Genomic DNA, 21,756 nt, shown 5'->3' with positions numbered 1-21,756 from the left:
GCTTGTAAGGTTTAAATGAGATTCTATGAGACATGAGTAAAATATTCTTTCAAAAATGCTTTGTAACTATTAAAGTAGTTGCTTTTGAAGAACAGTTTTACATTGTGATTTTTTGAGACAAACTGATTACAAGTTCCTAGCCATGCGAAATAACTTAAATTGGGGCACTTTACTTGAATTTTTGGTGGCTCGGTATTCTTGTATACTAACCTCATACAGCTGTAAGGGTACAGTGAGATGATGTGGTCAGACTTGCGGAGTACAGTGTGCTCATTCGGCTGTTCTCCTTATGATTTTAATATGAGATCGAGTAGGAGCCATTTCTTTGTGTTTTGCATTGTTAAAAGCAGTACTTTGGGGGCAGTTCTGGAATATTTTAATTTTTCAATGATATAGACACAACTACTAACTTATGGCTGGCATTCTGGAGTGAAAAATAATAGAGAAGAGGCCCTTGAAAAGAGGAGAGTAGGGGAGTAGTTCTGAGTTTTGTTTTATTTTCACAGATGTGTCTATCATCAAACTGATTTTAACTTTTAAAAAGCAAAGGTTATGAGAAGGATATAATATAATACAGTGGAAAATGCACAGGTGAGGAGGTTAAAGCCTGAGGTGTTGGCCCCCACCCCTGCCACAAACAACTGGCTACGGACATTGAATAAAAAATTTAATATCACTTGCCCCCAGAGAGATGAGCGGGCAAGATCAGAGCTTCTCAAGCTAGGGCATGCGTGAGAATCACCGGGAGTGCTTTTGAAAAATAATGTATCTGGCTCCATCAGGTCCACCTCAAGTCAACTTAATTGCAATCTCTCGGGGGAAGAACCAGGCTCCAAGCTCATCAGGAGTTTGGGATACACAGTGAGGCTCTTGGCCCACCCGCCTGGGTGATCCCTAGGGTCTCTTCCAACTCCGAAATCTCGTACATCTGTACATCTCTCTTTACATGAGGCGTGCTTCTTAAAAAGAAAACAGATAAAGAGCAGTCGCTAGAAAGGATTAAGGAATTGATTTAATCTCTTAGTTTCTGAAAGAAAGCAACCTATTTTCTGAACCTCACTGTAAACCATAAACCTCCTTATGAGAGATGATTATGCTTCAACCGTACAGGCTATCCATTGAACTCAGCTGTCCCCTTTTCAATTTCCCTGTTCTTTATGTGAAAAGTTCTACTCTATAGAAGCTTGCTTCTAATACAGGCGAAATACTTAGTGCAACACTTAATCACATATAAGGCCTCACCTCTGCACACAGGCTATCAGGAGAGGCAGAAAGTGGGAAACTTTCCACAGAGGGATTTTCTCACCCACTGATCTCAGCAGAGAGCATCAGCTTGGAAAGAACGGTTTTGTAATAGAAATATTCAGTCAAAACCCCCACAAATGCCAGCGATTTCCATTTACATCATTAAAAAGAAGGAAGGAGCATATGGCTTAGATCAGGACAGGGAGCGTTAGCTATGAGGGTGCATTTGCAAGAGACATTAATTAGGACTGAGAGCACCTCAAGTACTTGGGAGATGAATTTGTTTAATAAGCTTCACGGCTTGCAGATACCGCTCCCTCTTCCTTTGCCATGTTTCCAAATAAAGCAGCTTTATCTGTGCAGAAGCGAGCACACTTGAGAAGTCACGTGATTTTTGTGCTTCACGCAGTTCATGTTTGAAAGCAAGTTGACAGGACGTGCGCATGAGTAAGCTATCTCTCATGGTGACATCCATCCCAAATCGGGATCTGATTTTCAGCTCGATGCACTCACGGCTTTGCCTTTAAAGAGATCTCCATTCATGGGTCTGCCACGACTGAATGCTAACTTCTGTCTCTGTTCCTGGAGGTGCTCTGCCCTGGGGTGTACTTGGGTGGAGGAACTGCCTGCAGCCTGTCTTGTGTTTGCATCGGCTCCTGCTGCTTCCCTTGACCAGGTGGCTGATAACAGCTCTTGAGCTTTGTGGAGCTGAGGAAAGCCATGTGTCTGGACTACGTATCTGGAAGTTGGTTTTTGGCTTTCTCATAATGTTAATAGCCATCCATACATTTCAAAACACCAGCACGAGGTCTTGGATACATGGAATTCTCTGGTGAATACGGGCCAGGGGCAGCTGACTTGTGTGTATGTGGAACCCTCAAAAGCATATATCGTATCACTTTCTTAAGCTGCGAGTGTTGTAATGATTCTCTTGAGACAAAATAAACATTTCCTGTGAGGTCTCCACTTGCTTAATTGCTGGCCTTGAGTTTTAGATTTCCTGTTACCCTAAGTGAACTCATTTTAATAAAAGTTAAAAAAAAAAAAACCCATCAGCTGTTTTATTGGTTCTTGGTGAAGAAGGCAAAGATCAAATGGAAATTGAGGAAAAACTTGTTTTCTCATTAAGGCCACATTAGTGGGGTGAAATAGGACGGTGGGGAGGGTAGTGATTAAAAGTGAGGATTCCAGAGCCAGACATCCTGGCTTTAAGTCCTCGCTCTGCCACTGGCTTGCTGGAACCCCCCAGCAGGCTGCTGAACTCTGTGTGCCTCGTGTATGAAATGGGGATGACAGTTTGAATGTGTTAATGCTTGTAAAGGGATTAGCATAGTTTCTGCACATCAACAACACTCGATAAATGTTCCTGTCCATTGGGCAAAGCTTCATGTTGGTAATATCCAGAAAGTATCTACCTTCAGAACCAGGTTGATTCTGTAAGCTAAATTTAAGATGCTCCTTCTGCTCTTTAGGTAGTGCCACGTGCTTTTGGGACACTAGATAAGGAGTGTAAACCCCAAATGCCTAGTCGTTCTTGTTTATAAAGTATAATTTAACGCTGCTGATAGGTATATTGGGAGAAAAATATGAGCATTCTTATAAACACTCTCAGCTCTATTGGAAGAGTGTACAGCAGGACCAGAAACTGATATGTATAATAACTTGTGAGTCAAAACTTTTCCAAAAAGATAACAGTAATGCCATGGTATGAGACATTTTCTAATGGGCGATTTTTAGCATCTGGATCTCTGACTCTCAATAAGAGAAAATGTTACTGAAATATAACTGATTCCCAGGTGGTGTACTCAAGTATTTGGTTTTGGCCAGTCATTTCTTGAAAACAAAACAGAAGCTCTTTTCTACCTTGTTTCTCATTTGCCCCACCTTGTTCTAGAAAGGATTTAAGACCACTGAAAAGGCACTTGTTAAATGTGTTCAGAAAGTAGGAATTACATACTCTGTCATCTGTGGCTTTCAGTATTACTGCTTGATAGAAATAAGTCAGTATTTTTCTTCCTGGTTTCATTTGAACACATATCTTTGACTGCCATATGTGTTATTCATTAAAATCCAATAGAAACCAAGGAATAAACTTTCTCTCTTAAGCAAAAGCCACTTGTTAGAGGGTGCAGAATTAAATATGCATGTTTTAATTATTAGATTGTGAACTAACTATAAGTTGACAGCAAGTGGTCATGTTATCATGGTCCTTGACATCTCATGGGAGGCTCTTCTTTCTGCCCCACCCAGTCTTCAGTGCCTCTAATGTCTCTGTGGTTATTTTTTTCATAGTTATTTTACTGGATCCTAAGATAAGGGAGGAACATGGGGTCTAAGTGATTTGTTTCCCTTGCTGTCTAGTGGGACATTAGTAAAAATTGGTGATGGTCAACATTTCTTTTATACAGCATACAATAAATTTAAAGACAATTGAAGGAATACAGGAAAGTTGGGCTATAGGGCTACCATTCAACTAACTGTGGGAATACAAGAAAGTCACTTTATTTCCTTCAAACTAGCTCTTCATTTATGAAGTGGAGAGGATGACCTAGTTCTAAACCCTGTTTTCTAACTAATGTGCAGTGATCATATGATGCTAGGAATCGGCATAATTATGGAGGCTCTAATATAGTTACATTAGTTTTAATGGACAATTATTTGTAATTGTGATTACTTTGTCCATATATCACAAAACCAAACTGGAAAGGTTGTATGATATTCAGATACCTAGCACAGCTCAAACCACGGCTTCTTATTTTGTTTAGTACTCTCATTATGTGTCCCTTGACTTCTACTATTTTATTTACTCTTGAAATTAGGTTTATTTATGTATTTATTTGTTTATTGCACAGAATGGGGATATATAATTAATTGAGAAGAAATATATTCTTGTCAGGCAAGTTGCTAAAAATTAGTATGCATTAATTCAAGACATATTTATTCAGTAATCTAGTAAATAGGAATAAAACAATGAATAACACATGGGGTTTGCCTCAAGAAACTTATGGTCTTGGGAGTACAGAAACATAAATTGGTAATTATAAAACTGTGCAGTACAGAGTATGGTTAGGGAAAGTGCCGAGTGCAAATGAGCACACGTGGGGCACCTAGTCCAACCCGGGGAAATCCCTGCAGACGCCCCAGAAGACATGGCATGTGAGTGCATGGCTGGAGTTAGAATACGGGATCATTTCAGGGAGAGAAAAGCAGCAGGTGCAAGAGTCTGGAGGTGAGGAAGAGCAGCGAATGTATAGGAACTGAAGGTAACTTACAATACATGTTTCAGGAGGGGAGTGGGAGGCAGAGGGCAACAGGGAGAGAGAAGGCTAGAGAGGGATACAAAAGGTTTGGGTTGGGTCCTGCGGACCAAAACCATTGGAGGGTTTTCCAAGGAGGACTGACATATAATATTAACGTTAACAACACACAAACACTCACTTCAGTGTGGCAGGTGTTTGGAGGCAGAACTAGGGACAAGGAGCTCAGTCAGAGCCCTGTACCAATAAGGTAGACTGGAGGTGAGGGTGCCTAAAGTAAAACAGAGGCAATAGGGGAAAAGAAAAGATGGATTCAAGGACAATTATGGAGATAGAATCACAGGACTTGATGATTCATTCATTAAAAATATTTGTTGGATTTCTGTCTCTGGCTGTTATAAGAGTCACTGGTATGAGATAAACCCTGCCGCTGTAAATAACCACAAAACCTGGACAAAATATGTAAAACAATATTAGGAAGCATTGATAGCACCTCAGTGCTGGGCTACAATCCCTGGGAAAGGAGAAACAGGAGCGTTAAGCTTCAGGTTCACACAGGCTTTCTCTCAAAGAACATAGTTAAACGTAGTTAAAGTGGCCCTATTACCCAAAGCAATATGCAGATTTAATGCAATCCCCATAAAAATTCCAATGTCAGTTTTTCAAGAAATAGAACAATAAATCCTGACATTATTCTTTAAACAAGAAGAATCCTTTACAGTGTTTAATAAAATCTCATTTAACCTCTGAGTCTGAATTGTAATAATTGATACTTTGGTCAGTAAGAATATTTCTAAAACTTTTAAAGAAGGACTTCTATGCAAATAGGCCTTCTTCTGTTAATGGATGTTGTGAACAAAGCATAAATCCTCTTAGAAGTCTATTTTTGATTTTTTTTTTGTCAAGAGGAAACACATTTTTTTTCATTCAAATTTAAAATAAGAAATATTAACTTAAGATGGTCCTGATTAAATTTTCAAGAATAAAGTAATATAAAATTAGAATATTTCTGAGAACTTGTGCCATCATATTTCAAGAAAAATAGAAGGAAAATTTGAAGTGCATATTTATGCCAATTAAATGAATTGTGACAAAAACATTATGCCCATTGAATGTATTAGAACTGAATTTATAAGCTTTCTTCTGACAAGACTACAACACTGAAATATTTTATCAACTATAGTTTGCTTTGAAAAGTAAAAAAAAAAGTTTATCTGCTAGAAATATGTATTTTCCCAGAATTCCGAACTAATATTTAAGAATTCAAATTTTCACGCTAATTTAGGATTTTTTCCTAAATTTTAATGCTTTCGGCAGACTCAGATTATTATTCATCTTGTCATCTTTTGCATTAAACATATCTAGTTAACCTAAAATGTCTCTTTATTCATGAATGAATAGAGATCATAAAAGAAAGCTATTTCAACAAGTCATTAGGACTAATTATTGTTTTATTATACTGCTAATGCTCAAAGTGATCATATGACACTTATGCTATCTTGGTTCTGATCAACTTTAGAATTTAGTGGGAACAATGACACTCTTTTCATGTTGCTTGAGGGAGTATATTGGTGGTTCAAGGATATCCTGCTGTGCTCTTCAAACCCAAGGGGAAAGATTATTCTTAACAGGATAGGAAACCAGACACCAATCTGTGTTTAAGTAGCATTTTTAAGAGTCTAGAAACATCTTGATATATATCATTTGGTATGTGGTTTATATTTAGTGAAGTCATATTCTAAAGATAAATGATTTTTTACTTGGTACTTAAAGTCAAATTTTCACTTCAATAAGCTAAAAGTAGTTTACAGAGATGAGCAATATCATATTGTGCATTTTGATACTCCTTCTGAAGAAACTTATGTAATTGACCTGGTATAATGTAGTATTTGGATTTCAGGTTAGAATTCCATTCTTTTCTTTAAGTGGATGAAGGCAGCAGAGAAACACAAATATTTTTCATGTTCTTCCCAGTAGGTGTCCATCATCTGAACTGTGGCTATTTCCCAGCTTCGGATGGCCTGGAATAATGGCCCTGCCTCCCTGTAAGTCAAACAAAAAGGACTTGTATGCATGCATATAAGCATAACCAATGGACATAAGATACTGGGGGGCAGGGGAGACCAGGGGATTGTCAAGGGCGGGGGGAAAAAAGGACACATATGTAATACCCTTTGTAATACTTTAAGCAATAAAACAATAAAAAATAAAATAAATAAAAAAGAGAAAAAAGAAAAAAAAAAGACTGACTACTCTAAGGAGAGCTTCATCCCTGGCCTTCTCTCCCTTCCCCTAGTTTCTTATCCAGTTCTTGAATACTACTGGGCACTTTGTCTCAGATTTACAGGCCTCAGTGCAGCCATCTCTCAGGCATTGTAGATGTCTAGTTTCCATACCAGGATTAGCTCTGGTTTGGGGAGTAAGGAGTCTTTATGTCACTTTACCTGCCATTGGGAGGGTGCTTTATATCGGCCTCCTAGATTATAATTTCCCCCTGTTGCTTAGGATTGGGGGTACCTGAGTGTTTTCACTTTACATGTCAATTTCCATGGGTGTCTGAATTTTCCTGGAGTTTGTTGCAAGACACATTACAGAAAATTGACAGCTCTTTAAGATGCTTCTGTGTACATGAAAGTAACTGCATAACCCTTTTAGGTATTGGTGGGTTCAAGAGAATGAGCCTACCAAGTAGTCATTCAGTAAGGCATCATCAGTGATAAAGGAATCAGAAACTTGTTCTTGTATTTTAAAGCCAAACCTGCTTTTAATTCGAAGACAGCTGCTGACCTAATTGATAGCCTTGCTTGTAATAGTTAATTTTATGTGTCAACTTGTTTGGACCATGGTATCCAAGTATTTGGTCAAACATTCTGAATGTTTCCGTGAACCTGTTTTCTAGGTAAGATTAATATTTAAATCTGTGGGTTTTGAGTAAAGCAGATTACTCTCCCTAATGTTGATGGGTCTCTTCCAATCAGTTGAATGCCTTAAATGAACAAAGATTGACCCCTCCAAGCCAGAAGGAATTCTAACAGACAACTGTCTGTGGACTTGAATCGCCAGTCTTCCCTGAGTCTGCAGCCGGCTGGCTTACTCCATCACATTTAGGACTTGCCAAGCCTCCACAATCGCATAAATCGATTCTTTAAGTGTTTCTCTCTATATATGCATGTATCCTGTTGGTTCTGTTTCTCTGGAGAACCCTGACCCATTGCTTAAACATACAATCAAAATAATGCATGACACACGTTAGAACCCCAGTTATTAAATGAATCATGAATAAAAATATATACTAGGAAGTTTATTGGGAAAAATCATTTTATAATGAAATTATGAGGGGATGAAGAATGGTTCCTCTTACCTTTGAATCCCAAATAAATTGAAACTAGGTTAAGATGCAAGTTTCCTTGCACCTCTTTAAACTGAAGTTTTAAAAATGATGTGCATGGTAAAGAAACAGAAGGTCTTCATTCTAGTGCTGGCGTTGCTTATCATTAGCTTTGTGACCCTTGTTCTAGCTAGGTCTCCAGTTGTTTCTATGACTATAAAATGACAGATGTGGGTTAGTGGATCTTTCAAGTCTCTTTGGTTGTAAAATGTCTTCATTGTGTAATTCCATTTGAGGATTATTTCAATATAGTTATTTTGATTGTATCGCTAATCCCTAGGGATTCCACTAATTAGCTCCCAGTGCAATGAAATCATAGAATATAACAAATCCTGATAGCTATATGGTAATGGGGAAATGAAGTCATTGTGTGCATGAAGGTGTTTCCATTCTCCAGTAGAGGCTGCAGAGAAAACTTCACTGTATTTATAGTTGATAAATGAATGTTAAAATCCCCTTCACATTTTTCTTTGAGAACACAGAAAAGAAGGACTCATAATTAACTTGTATCATGAATAGAAGTTCTTTAATTGACATTCATTCTTTGCTTGTATCGGGACTTGGTTGATTGCCAACAACTTAATGTCTTGAAAAACTACAGGTCATTTATAGCCCAGCATTGATAGTACTGTCTACGAATCTGATTTAATCTTTGTATTTTGTCACCAGTTTGGCAGTATGACACAAGCTCCAAATAATAAAACTTTAATGACCTGAACAATATTTTATGTTTCAACTCTCAGTATATTTGTTTTATAGAATATTCTGTGAATTTTCCCTGTCATATTCATTGAATGGAGATATTCATCTGAGCTGAAGAATAGAAGATCATTGCAATTGTGAATCTTGTCAAAGGACCTATGAAAATGTATTCATTTTGGATAAGGCATGAGTTACAAAGTGCCTGCTTTTATTAAATATGGGAAAAATTAAATATCAGCAATATCACCATTAAATGGAATTTCCGTTAAGATTATGTTTTCTAAAATGAAGTTTCTTTTTGTTGGTGAAAACTCAATACTTGATGTCAGAAAATATAGACAAAAGAAGAACATTTAAAATAATAAGAATCCTACCCATCCAACAACTATGCTTAAGGCATTGGTGTTTATTCTTTCATATGGGTTTTTATGCACACTGGTAGACAACCTCCCCTCCAACCCCTGCACCCCACCCAAATAACAGACACAAATATACAATAAACACCTGTCTTCAAAATTAACAGTCTGTGGTTTCAAAGAGAAGCCATGTTTTTCTCGAATATTAAAAATTATGACACTTCCAATCTGCCATGTGCCCATAGTTATGGAATCCTGATCTTTCCTTGCTCCCCAGTGTTTTATGTGATGTGTCCAAGAATTCCAAGCTTTTGACGTAAGCCAGAGGACTCACCTTGGTGCACAGCCTGGGCAATCTTGAGCACGAGCCATGTGCCTCACTGTTTCCACTCCCCACTGCACTTCCGTGGTGTACAGGAGAGAAGGTGGCTTTCCTGGACATTAAGCTCAGTTATGGACACGCCTCTCCCAAACTGGTAAACTCCACCGTTAGAGCTCTCAGTAATCAGTTTTTGGCTCACCTGTGTTTATTTTTTCTCAAGATCCTCTCCCAGGTACCCTCAGGTGACTGGATCAGGCACTAGCTTTATACTATTCTCTACCTGACTTCACCCATCAAAAACACATAAGAGATGGCCCCACCATGGCAAATATACCCAATTATCATTCATTCCTCTACACATTGACTAGGTACTTGTCTTGCAATAACCTCCCTGCTAGGGAACATCTGTCGCATAATAACACCTCTTGTTTCCATGTTTTCCATGTTATAAATGATGGTGAAGAAAGGTCTTATGAGTAGGTGGTCACATGGCTCCTTAATTATTGTCTTGGGACAAATACCAGAAAAAAAAAAAGCTTTTAAAATATACTGCTAACTTGCTTCCAGAGACACTAACCAGTCTATACCAGAGTCAATGACTCATGTAGGAGAAACATAAATTTTCTTAGTGCTATCCAAAAAGAAAGGAAATTAGCTTATTAATGTTTTGTAACTAGTCCAATGGTTCTCATGAGCCTCCACTCCCTGGGGGAGGGGTTTGGTGGAGATTGTGGAAATAACTTAAACTTGTCAATGATTGTATGTCAGATAGTTCAAGTTTAAACAGACTTACTCTTTAAGTAGCTCAATATCAAGAAAATGCTTAGACTTTAAGATATACTGTCCTGCCTTCGCCAGGTGGCTCAGTTGGTGGAGAATTATCCCATGCACCCGTCAGGGCACATACCTAGGTAGTGGATTCGATCCCTGATCGGGGCACGCACTAGAAGCAATCAATAAATGTTTCTCTCTCGATCCAATGCCCAGTTGGGGGGAGTGCAGGAGGCAACCAATGGACGTTTCTCTCACACATCAATGTTTCTCTTTTTCCCTCCCCCTTTCACTTTCTAAAATCAATAAAAACATATCCTCTGAAATTAGAAGAAAGGGAATCCTCCAAACCTCTACTACTGACCTGCACCATGAAGCATCAAGGTCATCACATTGCGTACTTTGCCCCTCTCATCCTTTGCACTCCTCAGCAGGTTAAATGAGTTCACAAAGACAGTGAAGAAGCCAGTGATTTGGGGGGTGGTGTGTTTTGAAGACATCTGTAAGAAATATAGAAGTTTACAATCACTCAGTTTTGAGTTCATCAGAAAAGAAAAAGACCCAGCTGCTTTATTCTTATTCCCCTTCAGTGCTCTAGATGTTTTGGGACATAAAGGGAGCAGGCAGCCTGAGCTAGAAAAAAATGATGAATGCCAAGGAATGCCTTCTTCCCGAAGAAAACCAGAATTAGCTGTGTCATCTTTGGGTGCCATCAGTTACAGGCAAATGGTTAAGGTTTTAACTCATCTTTTCAGGATCTATAGGATTTCTATCATTTTTTTTCATCTAAAATAGTTTACACTAATTCTTAGAACATTGAATTTTATAAAAAAGACTATAATTGAAAACATGATATGATTTCTTCGTATAAAGTTATGTTCTATGCTTTCAGCACCTTAAGTCATTTTTAATAAAAAGAATTGTGTTATAAATTTTAACTCGTGGCAGTAAATTAGCAAAAACTGAGTTTATTTGCTACTAACATAACCACCCACATTTAGCACAGATGTTCAGCCAAAGATTTAGGAACTGTTTTGGAAGCTCTCATTAGCAGTGATGAATTAGCAGAGTGTTCATGGATAATATTAAACTGTTCCAGCACATATTTTCTGTGTTGATCATTTTATAGTGGTCTCTTAAATAGCAACAGCTGGCTTGCTTGTCCTTTGGGAAGTTCTTATACATGTCAGTAGCACCAAAGCCCAATATTGTCATGGTTCTAAGTATCAGAGACATTGCCCGATTATAAGGCAGTCCGAGCAGACACAACCAAGATTCCAACCCAGCCTCATTTCAGCTGCAAGGTCTGCTTGTTTCTGAAGTAGGTCGTGGGGCTGGTATAAACCAGAGTGGTTTTCCCTAAGGGATCTAATTTTTTTAAGGGATGTCTATCTCCTGGTCTAAAGAATCTCTAATTCAAAGCCAATCCCCTCCATGCATGCCTCCTTCTTCATTAGACCTAATTCATTCCTTCAGGAACCCAAAGGATTCAAGAGAGGCTAAAACTAGATTCTAAATCTTCAGAGAGCTACAGGACACTTCAACAACTTTCTGAATTTGTAAATACTCAGGGAAGGGAGGGGGTGGTGGTGATTTTAAAAATCAAGTATATTGCTATTATGCGTGCCAGGGGGATCATAGTCCAGAAAAGCAAATCATAAACAGTTGAACCTGAAAGATTCAGAATGAACAGGTAAGAGGTTTGACATATTGGAAAGGGAAAGAACTACTGTTGAGAATGTATGTTTTGGCTGATCCTGGGAGTCTTGAATGTCAAGCTAAAGTTGAACTGTCTTATATGAGAAGAACAATTGAAGCTAATGATCAAGAACTATGAAAATGGTGTTAACACTGATTGAACTTTACACCGGGTTGGTGAGAGCTGGATAAACTTAGGGGCAAGGAATCAAGTCCAGGAGGGCCTCACAAAATCATCCACGTGATGTGGGCCTGAGCGTGGCAGAGATGAAAAAAAAATGCAGGAACCATTCTGAAGATTAACTGCTAGTGACAACTAATTGTTTATAGAATAACAATGAGGATGGATTTAAATTCTACCATGACATTTTGAGCAAGGGAAACTAAGATAGCAAAAATGCTACTGAAAAATATAGACTATGCTGGAGGGTTCTTGCTTTGCGGGAAATGGTGATTTTAAGTAAATAATCCTGGGAAGGGTTCTACATAAAGATGTCAGATACTAAGATAATGGGTTAACTTTCTGATGATTTGCCAAGGTGCCCTCTGAGACGGCACAGGCTGGGAAAGGAGAGGGGTGTCAGTATGTGATGCACGGAAGACCCTGGGACTCTGATTGTAGGCACTAAGCTGGGATGTGGATGCAGAATCAGGGGGAGGAAATACTGGAAAGCTGATGCCTGCTTCATGATGTGGCAGGGGAAACCCTGGCATAGAATATTTGGATTAAAGGGTTATACAGGGTCATCAGTCAAAGTCAGGGAACACAAGCCAATGTGAGCATTTCAGAGGGAATTTCATACTGGACAGTGTACATGGGTGATGTAAGGGTCAAGGAGCCCAACAGGAGATGGTGAGCAAACACAGAGACTGACCACAGCAAAAAACTACCAGGCCCTTGGGCTAGAGGGACATGGGAAGGTGGTGTTACCTGAGCCTGTGCAGGTAGCTGGGACTGTGCAGTGGAAGCTGGAACCCAGAGTGAGGGGCTGTTTGGTGGGAGCTGGAATCAGAGAGGAGACTCAGTCGATGCCAGCAATGTCACTGGAGACAGTGAGGAGGAGAAAAATACCCTGACCCCACTCCTTAGTCTGCCCTCCAGTCTTCCATCACTTCCTCCCATTGGCCTAGCCCTGTGGTCGGCAAACCACGCTCTCGAGCCACCTGCGGCTCTTTGGCCCCTTGAGCGTGGCTCTTCCACAAAATACCACATGCGGGTGCGCAAGTGAAATTGAAACTTCGTGGCCCATGTGCAGAAGTCAGTTTTGGGCCTGGGCCAGTCTATTTTAAAGAAGTGGCATTAGGAGAAGTGGGGGGTGTCCGTCAGTGGGGAGACAGGGGACTAGGTGCAGGCGGGCCACGAGATACGGAGCGCAGGGGAGGTACATTCGCTGGGGTCGACGCCTTCCAACTCTCCCATCCACACTCATCTATCTGAAACAAGTATACAAGACGAGTGTGGATGGGAGAGTTGGAAGGGGTCAACCTCAGCGAACATACCTTAATCAGATTGAGGACGTTTTTAGCAAAGGCCAGCTTAGGAGTACCCTAATTAAGTTAATAACAATGTACCTACCTATATAGTTTAAGTTGAAAAAATTTGGCTCTCAAAAGAAATTTCAATCGTCGTACTGTTGATATTTGTCTCTGTTGACTAATGAGTTTGCCGACCACTGGGCTAGCCCATCTACATGCTAGAGGCCAAGGAGCCTAGGAAATATGGTTTCCTACAACACAGAGCAGAGCAAAGGCAGGGCTGAAGCAGATCTGAGCAAAAAGAGGCACAGATAGCCAGCTTACCTTAAATAGTATTTTAAAGTTTTGAGGGCTCCCTCCCAAGAGACATTTGGAACATAAATATAGATTAAACTGTTGTATTTCTCCTCTGACACTAATCCAAAAGAAGTGCAAATGCTATTGAAAGAAGAGAATTTAAGGGTCATCTAAAATAAGGTACGTGAGAATCCAGCTGCCGGACTAACCCGCAGTCCATCTTCCTCCTCTGTTTATTTACCTTGTTGACATCATGTGCTTCTTATCTGGTTAGTACCAAGCCGAGCATCTGCAAAAAAAACACACAAAAAGGATATTTCTGCCATTTTAAAAAGAACAGATGAGCCCTAACCGGTTTGGCTCAGTGGATAGAGCATCGGCCTGCAGACTGAAGGGTCCCAGGTTCAATTCCGGGCAAGGGCATGTACCTTGGTTGTGGGCACATCCCCAATAGGGGGTGTGCAGGAAGCAGCTGATCGATGTTTCTAACTCTCTATTCCCTCTCCCTTTTTCTCTGTAAAAAAATCAATAAAACATAAAAAAAGAACAGATGAAAATTTTGCATAATACAAAAATGGTTTCTAAAACATAATTGTGTCCTCCTTTTTTAGTAATTACAACTGAACTTTACTTTCTATCCTGAAAATGATTTATAATCTCCTTATGAGAGGACTGAAAAAGAGCCATATTTTTAGGTGCTTTGCCTGTGAGTGTCTGTGGGTTTCTTGGAAGGTTATTTATTTTATCAGGGACTATGCTTGCTTAGAAATAACAGAATAGAAAGAGAAAGGGAGATACAAATGGGAGAACCATGGTACACTCCTCCTCCAATGGAATCGATGTTCTCTGTGGTATTTGCTCCAATTCCCTTTTTGTAGCACTCTGGGGCTGAGACCTGTTTGGTTGAAAAAAAAATTAACGTTTGTTGAGTATCCACCAATAGCAGATATGCTGGTGGCAGGAGGAAGTGGGTAAGTGAGGCTCTTGAAAGGCCCTGTTTGGACAACAGTGGGGGAAGAGAGTTGTCTGGTGTCCACATGGGAGGCAGGAGAGATTAGTGGTCAAATACATGGAGTCAGTTTAACCCGGCTTCTTAATTTGTGAAATTGAATAATCTCAGGTTAGGGTTTTTGAATTTATGCAATCTAGTTTTGACCAAAATAACATCACACTTCAACAGTTCTGCATAAATTGACAGCAAATTGCATAATGTTGTTTTTTAAATTACGACAGCCCGGCTGATGCGGTTCAGTGTTTGGGCATGACCCATGACCAGGAGGTTAGGGTTCCATTCCTGATCAGGGCACATGGCTGGGTTGTGGGCTCGATCCCCAGCAGGAGGGGGTGCAGGAGGCAGCCGATCGATGGTTCTCTCTCATTATTGATGTTTCTATCTCTCCCTCTCCCTTCCTCTCTCTGAAATCAATAAGAATATATTTTAAAAATCAGTACAGAATAAGAATGCTTAAGGAGAATGTAAGACAGCAGTGCACATGTGGCTACAATGCATCAGACCAATGATCCACAGAGAATGGACTCACATTCCCCAAAGCAGCCAATGTCATATGTTTTGCTAGAAAAAGAAACCCAATGACAAACGAGGTCATGTCTTTACAAATGGGGCAGAGTGTTTCCTTTAGAAATATCCTCTGCTTCTAGCTTTGTCAAACCTAGAATGTTTTACCTCAGTTCTGGTATAAACAGAATAACCCATTTTTCTTATCTCTGCCAGTAGTCCTGCCATTGAGAAGGTAGTGTTGGTGGGTAGAAATATTTCTTGGAATTGCTCAATGGCCAAGTCTGTAGACACAACTGGAATCAATTGTGAAGTGGATACGTGGCTAATCCATTTACAATATGGACATGAGATTTGACTGCAATTTCCCTGTTTAAAGGCACTTAAAACAATCTCAAGTAACCTGAAATAATTGATTTGTTTTCTAATCACACAGTTCTTTTGTCTGGCTAAAATAATATACTGTATAGTTAGCAGGCCACATTAATCAACTCATCCCCTCTTAGTACCACCAACACTGAGGGGCATGTCGGGCACATCACATTCGTTTTTTCAGGCTGAAGTCTGTTTGAGTCATATATTGTTTCAGACCTGGAGTCCAATTATTTATCTTTGACAGTCACACGAAGGGTTGATGAAGAAGAGCATGGCTTTCTCTAATTAAGAATTGTGGGGTTTTTTAAAAAAATACTTTTATTTATTTTTATTGATTTCAGAGAGAAAGGGAGGAGAGAGAGAGAGAGAGAGAGAGAGAGAGAGAGAGAGAGAGAGAGAAACATCAATGATGAGAGAGAATCATTGCCAGCTGCTTCCTGCATGCCCCCCACTGGGGATCAAGCAGCAACCTGGGCATGTGCCCTTGACCAGAATCAAACCCAGACCCTTCAGTCTTCAGGTCAACACTCTATCCACTGAGCCAAACTGGCTAGGGCAAGAATTGTTTTAATATATTTTGTTTTACCTTAATCTTTTATGAATGTGCCCTGCACATAAATAAATCATTTTATGTAGTTATTTGTATTTAAGGCTCATTCCAGTTCTGCCTCTGTGCAAGGAAGTATGCCTCTTCCTTTTAAAAAAAAAACCTAGCTAGTGAAGCTCCAAGAGTGTTACCTGTTTAAATACTCAAGGGTTTAGCAAAGAAAGTCGTGTGAGTGAATTTGGGAAATAAATGTTAGCTTTGGGGTAAGAAAACCGAATTTGAATATTAGCTTTCTTACCGATTGGTTAGCTGGATAAGAGCAAGTAATTTAAGTTCTGAATCTCATTTTCTTTTGCAACTTGGGTTTAGTAGTTCCTATCATATGTTCATTAATTTTATTCTTTTATTTATTCAATATTATACTTTGCTAGATTCTGTGGCATGAAGAGTGAATAATAGCTAAGTCCCCATAGTACAGGGATTTACTCATAAGTAGGAGTATGTGTAAAAAGTAATTAGGGCACCATTGTGAGTGCTATCATGATTGAAATAGGGCCAAAATGCCAGGAGGTTGAAGAGGAATATGAATTTATTTTGTTGCTTTGGGGGAAGGTTTCAAAAATAAGGTAACATTTAATCTAGCTTAAAGAACCAAGAAAAGGATGAACAGACATGGAGATATGAAAGGGCATGGATTATTTAGAGAATTGTGAAAATCGTGAATTGTTACAGAATATGAGACATGGAATGATAGGAAACAGACATTTCTTTGCCACAGAAGTCTAACAATCATACCGCAGAGTCCCACATCACTTTATGGTTATCTGTCCTTTTAAAGAAATCCCAGTGGGTTATTCAAATATTTTTCCTTTAAAAATGTTCCTCTTTTTCTTGTTTTTCATGCTTAAATGTTCAGTGAGCTTTTAAAAAAATATTATTATGAATTCAACCAAACTTCCAAATATAGGGAGATGGCTCACTAATTTTTATTTTTCAAAATCTTCTTTTGGAATTATTTTAGGGTAGGGAGTTGTACTGGCCATATTATCTTTTTTCTTTTTAACATGATGGTCTGAACTGCAAAGATATCTGTATTGACCAACAGTACTGTGATTTCAATATCGAGTCCTCATAATATTCCTAGGTGGCATCTGTCAGCCCATTCTGTGAACATTCAAGTGGCAAAAATTGTTCATAACTGTATAACCCAAGGAAGTTCTGTGTAGGATGCAAAATTTTATCTAGGTCTTAAATGTGAAATAGAAAGTGAGTGGGCATTCCAGGCAGAGGAAACATCACAAATAAGTTACAGAGGCAAAGAAACTCAGAGCAGGGAACATGAAAGAGGAAAAAAAGGGAATATAGAGTCATAGAACAAGAAACCATGATTGCCTACTTGGATTTGGGCTTTATCTAACAGATCGTCTGGCATAACCAAAGATTTACATGATAAAAATGTGACTAGAGTTTGTCTCTAGGAAAATGAATAATAAATCAGACTATGGAGGGAAGATTGGAGAAAGGGAATCCAGCTTGAATATTGAGAAAATAAACACATGGTAAGAAAGGAAGGGTTGAATTGTGATTGCAATATTGAAACAAAGAGAACAAATTAGAGATATATTTGGAAGTAGACCCAATTACTAAGCAAATCATGGGTGGGAGGGCTAAAACGATTTCAAGCTTTGGAGCTGAGGTGATGCTAGTCCCATTAATAGAAAGTGAGAGCACAGAAGGAGAGAGGAAGAGAATGTTCCAGGATGAGTAATGTGATGAGTTAATTAGGTACACATATGTAGTGTAAGTGGAGATAATAGACTACTTATAAAATCAGACCTGTGGGTCAAAGGAAATAAAACCCTTGCAATTGGCTGACATTTATGTCTGCTTCTCTTCTGTTCTTTTGCTATAATAGACCAAAGTGAAAGGAAGATGATTTGACATTAGATGACGGGTATACAATGCAATATACAGATCACGTATCATAAAAATGTACAATTGAAACCTATATGATCCTATTAAGCAATGTCACCCCAATAAATTTATTTTCTTAAAGGGTGAATTATGATTACAAAGCTATCCTTCCAAGTTTATTGGGAACTAAATGGAATATTGTTGTAATCTAATTATATAACACCCTCATCTCAGTGTAGCCTCTTTTTACCATCATCTGTATTCTCTAACCCAGGTCTCTAACTCAGCAGTCTCATTTAGATTCTCAGCAAAATAATCTGCTTCCCCCCTTTACTTCTGTATGACAGCTGGAAAAGGTTATTAGTTCTGAACCCAGATAGCTTCTGTGTAATTCTTTCCCTTTCTAAACTCCCATAATTAATCTTTTGCAGTCTGACAATAATTCTACTGTCTTCATTTCACAGACCTACACTCATATGGCTTTGCAACACTTCAGATAACATATTACTAGGTTAAAAAGGAATGGAGATACTCCTTCAGGCATCTCCAGTTTCACCCTGTGCTGTCAGGTCAACATTCTCAACACAACTAAGCAGGGACAGATGGTGCCCATTCCCTCAGTGACACAATCATCCAGCAATGTCAAAGGCATTTACATCCTGGAGACAGAGATGCTTTATGACTAAAAGTTTCCTACCATGTGTACTCCAGGATACAGAAACGAACAATTCATGTTCAATTATGTAAAACTTTAATTATATGAATCACTTAGAAATAAACTGGGTTACTTTATTTTCTTATCAATTCTCCAAAGATGCTTGACTTAAAGGTGTTTACACTAATGATTATGTAAAATTTAAAATTGGACACAGTATTCTATAGTGAATTCTATGCATTTTAAACCACTGTAGTAAATTTGAAAATGGAAAAGTAAAAGGTTGTTTAGGAAAATGTCCATTAATTTGGATAATATAAACTATATCTTGTGTTTCCACAATCTCGTTTTTTTACCCTTTATTTACATACTAGAGGCCTGGTGCACAACATTCGTGCACTGGGTGTGTGGGAGTCCCTCAGCCTGACCTGCACCCTCTCCAATCTGGGAGCCCTCAGGGGAGCCCTCTCCAATCCGGGAGTTTCTGTCTGTCTTTGTAATCATATGAGCGAATTGTCTGAGACCCCAACTCGGTTTTGTTTGTTGCTCACAGATGACGATTCATAACAGTAGCAACATTACAGTTATGAAGTAGCAACGAAAATAATTTTAGGGTTGGGTCACAACATGAGGAACTGTATTTAAAGGGTCGTGACATTAGGAAGGTTGAGAACCACTGCTCTAGTGTAGGACAGGTTGAGAACCACTGGTCTAGGCCAGTGGTCGGCAAAGTCATTAGTCAACAGAGCCAAATATCAACAGTACAACGATTGAAGTTTCTTTTGAGAGCCAAATTTTTTAAACTTAAACTATATAAGTTGGTAAATTATTATTAACTTAATTAGGGTACTCCTAAGCTGGCCTTTGCTAAAAACGTCCTCAATCAGATTGAGGTACGTTAGTTGAGGTCAACCCCTTGCAACTCTCCCATCCACACTCGTCTTGTATACTTGTTTCCGATAGATGAGTGTGGATGGGAGAGTTGGAAGGGGTCAACTTCAGCTAATGTACCTCAAAAGAATGTACCTCCCCTGTGCTGCATATCCCGCAGCCCTCCTGTGCCTCATCTCCCATTGCCCAACTGACTGACACCCCCCACTTCTTCTAATGCCACTTCTTCAAAATAGACTCGCCCAGGCCGAAAACCAACTTCTGCGCATGGGCCACGAAGTTTCAATCGCACTGTATGTGCACACCCGCATGTGGTATTTTGTGGAAGAGCCACACTCAAAGAGCCGCATGTGACTCATGAGCCGCGGTTTGCCAACCACTAGATCTGTCTGCCACCAGAACTACAATTCCCAGCATTCCTAGTGCTCCCCGCACTCTGGGCTTCTGTTTCGGGTCCTGGGGCTGCCACCAGAACTACTATTCCCTGGTGCTCCCCATGCTATTGGTTTTCCCTTCCTGCTCTTTCTCCATCCCATGGCCTCCCACTCTGCCAAGTCCTCCAAGCCACCAGTTCTCCCTCTCTGCTCTCCGTCTGGTGGCTTGGGGAGCCAAGTTCCCCAAGCCACTCCACTCTCCACCGGCTTGCCCTCTTTGCTCTCCGCCTGGCGCCTGTGTGCAAATTAACCCGCCATCTTTGTTGGGTTAAGTTGCATACTCACTCCTGATTGGCTGGTGAGTGTAGTAGAGGGATGATCAATTTACATGTTTCTCTTTTATTATATAGGACTAGAGGCCCAGTGCACAACAATTTGTGCACTCGGGGAAGGGGGGAGGATCCTTCAGGCTGGCCTGTGCCCTCTTGCAGACTAGGACCCCTTGGGGGATGTCCGGCTTCTTTGTTCCCGCCTCCCTCAGCCCCCGGCCCAGGTTGATCGTTCCCACCTCCCTCAGCTGCCCGGCTGGGTTGTTTTGATCCCACGTTTGCCGCCCAGCTTGTTTTCAGCTGCCTGGCTTGCTATGCTCCCAGCCAATATATGTAAATTAACCGCCATCTTGGCTGGCAGTTAATTTGCATATCTCACTGATTAGCCAATGGAAGGGTAGTGAAGTTACGGTTAATTACCATGTTTCTCTATTATTAGATAGGATTACTGCATTGAATTTATCTTATTGTTTCTATAAAGATGGCCTTAAGGTATCTGCTTAAATAACTTACAAGTTTGATAATAAAGACATTTCTTCTCTATGTTAAAGATAACTAGTATTAGTTTTTAAACTATAAAACTCTTACAAAATCTAGTGACTTGAATTTTAGTGCCAATTCTATCATTAACTATTTGCATAGTCTTTGCCAACTGTATTATTTTCTCTGATTCCTCATATATAAAGGGCAAGGATTATTTAAGGGAAATCTCTTCCATTTTTGAAATTCTGTTGTTGAATGATTTGTTCAGATGAAAATAGTAAGTAGATAGTCATATATGTAAATTATAGTTTAGTGAGATTACAAATTTATTTTTTCTCATTAAACTTATATTATTTCTTACCTAAAAAGATAAAGTAAAAAGCCTATAATAGTGGTCCTCAAACATTTTAGACAGGAGGCCAGTTCACTGTCCCTCAGACCATTGGAGGGCCAGACTATAGTTTAAAAAAAACTATGAACAAATTCCTATGCACACTGCACATATCTTATTTTGAAGTAAAAAAACAAAACGGGAACAAATACAATATTTGTATTTGTATGTGGCCCATGGGCCGTAGTTTGAGGACCCCTGGCCTATAACATTGGAAATGAAAATATTTTTATTTTTAAAATACCAGACCTAGGAACACATCTTCATGTATTCTATATTTCTACTTCTTGACATTTCTACCCACTGGAATAGTATCCTTTGAAAGTATCAAACTCAGTAGTTGAACTACAATTATGTTGAAGGAAGCACATATGCATTATGTGTATATGTTCAGTTATCCTTTGTTTGTTGATTTCAACATCATAAGTATGTTTAAAGTATTAAGGGGTGAAGAGGAACAAAGCAGTAGCTCTTTAAACCCACAGACACCAAAGGAAGTTAGGTGAAAGTGAGCATTTTGGTCAACAGCACACTCATGTTCCACTGTGTGGAAAATTACCATTTCTCCATTCTCTTTGAGCCCCTCTACCATTCTATCTTTGCTGTCTAACATCATAAAAACTCACCAACTCATTTTAATGGTATTAGATCAGGGTGACCTAATAAAATATTTAAAGTCAAAACTTAGAACACAAGTCTGAGTTATGTCATGAATGCTTTTATTTGATAAAATCAGAGGTCATTGAATTATAAAAACATTGAAAATAAA

At 39.2% G+C, this 21,756-nt stretch overlaps 1 long non-coding RNA gene across 1 annotated transcript; it reads left to right on the top strand.

Moving 5' to 3' along the window:
* Positions 1 to 4,463: 4,463 nt before the first annotated feature.
* LOC107182607 lies at positions 4,464 to 21,061 on the top strand. The gene is made up of 3 exons (XR_001513330.1): positions 4,464 to 4,474; positions 19,205 to 19,214; positions 20,989 to 21,061. It is a non-coding gene; the product is annotated as an uncharacterized LOC107182607 (long non-coding RNA).
* Positions 21,062 to 21,756: the final 695 nt, after the last annotated feature.

Source organism: Myotis davidii, unplaced genomic scaffold, assembly GCF_000327345.1.
Source record: "Myotis davidii unplaced genomic scaffold, ASM32734v1 scaffold370, whole genome shotgun sequence".
In the NCBI taxonomy this organism is placed as follows: Eukaryota; Metazoa; Chordata; class Mammalia; order Chiroptera; family Vespertilionidae; genus Myotis; species Myotis davidii.
The sequence above is the reverse complement of the archived record's forward strand: the minus strand, read 5'-3'. Positions and strand labels throughout refer to the sequence as shown.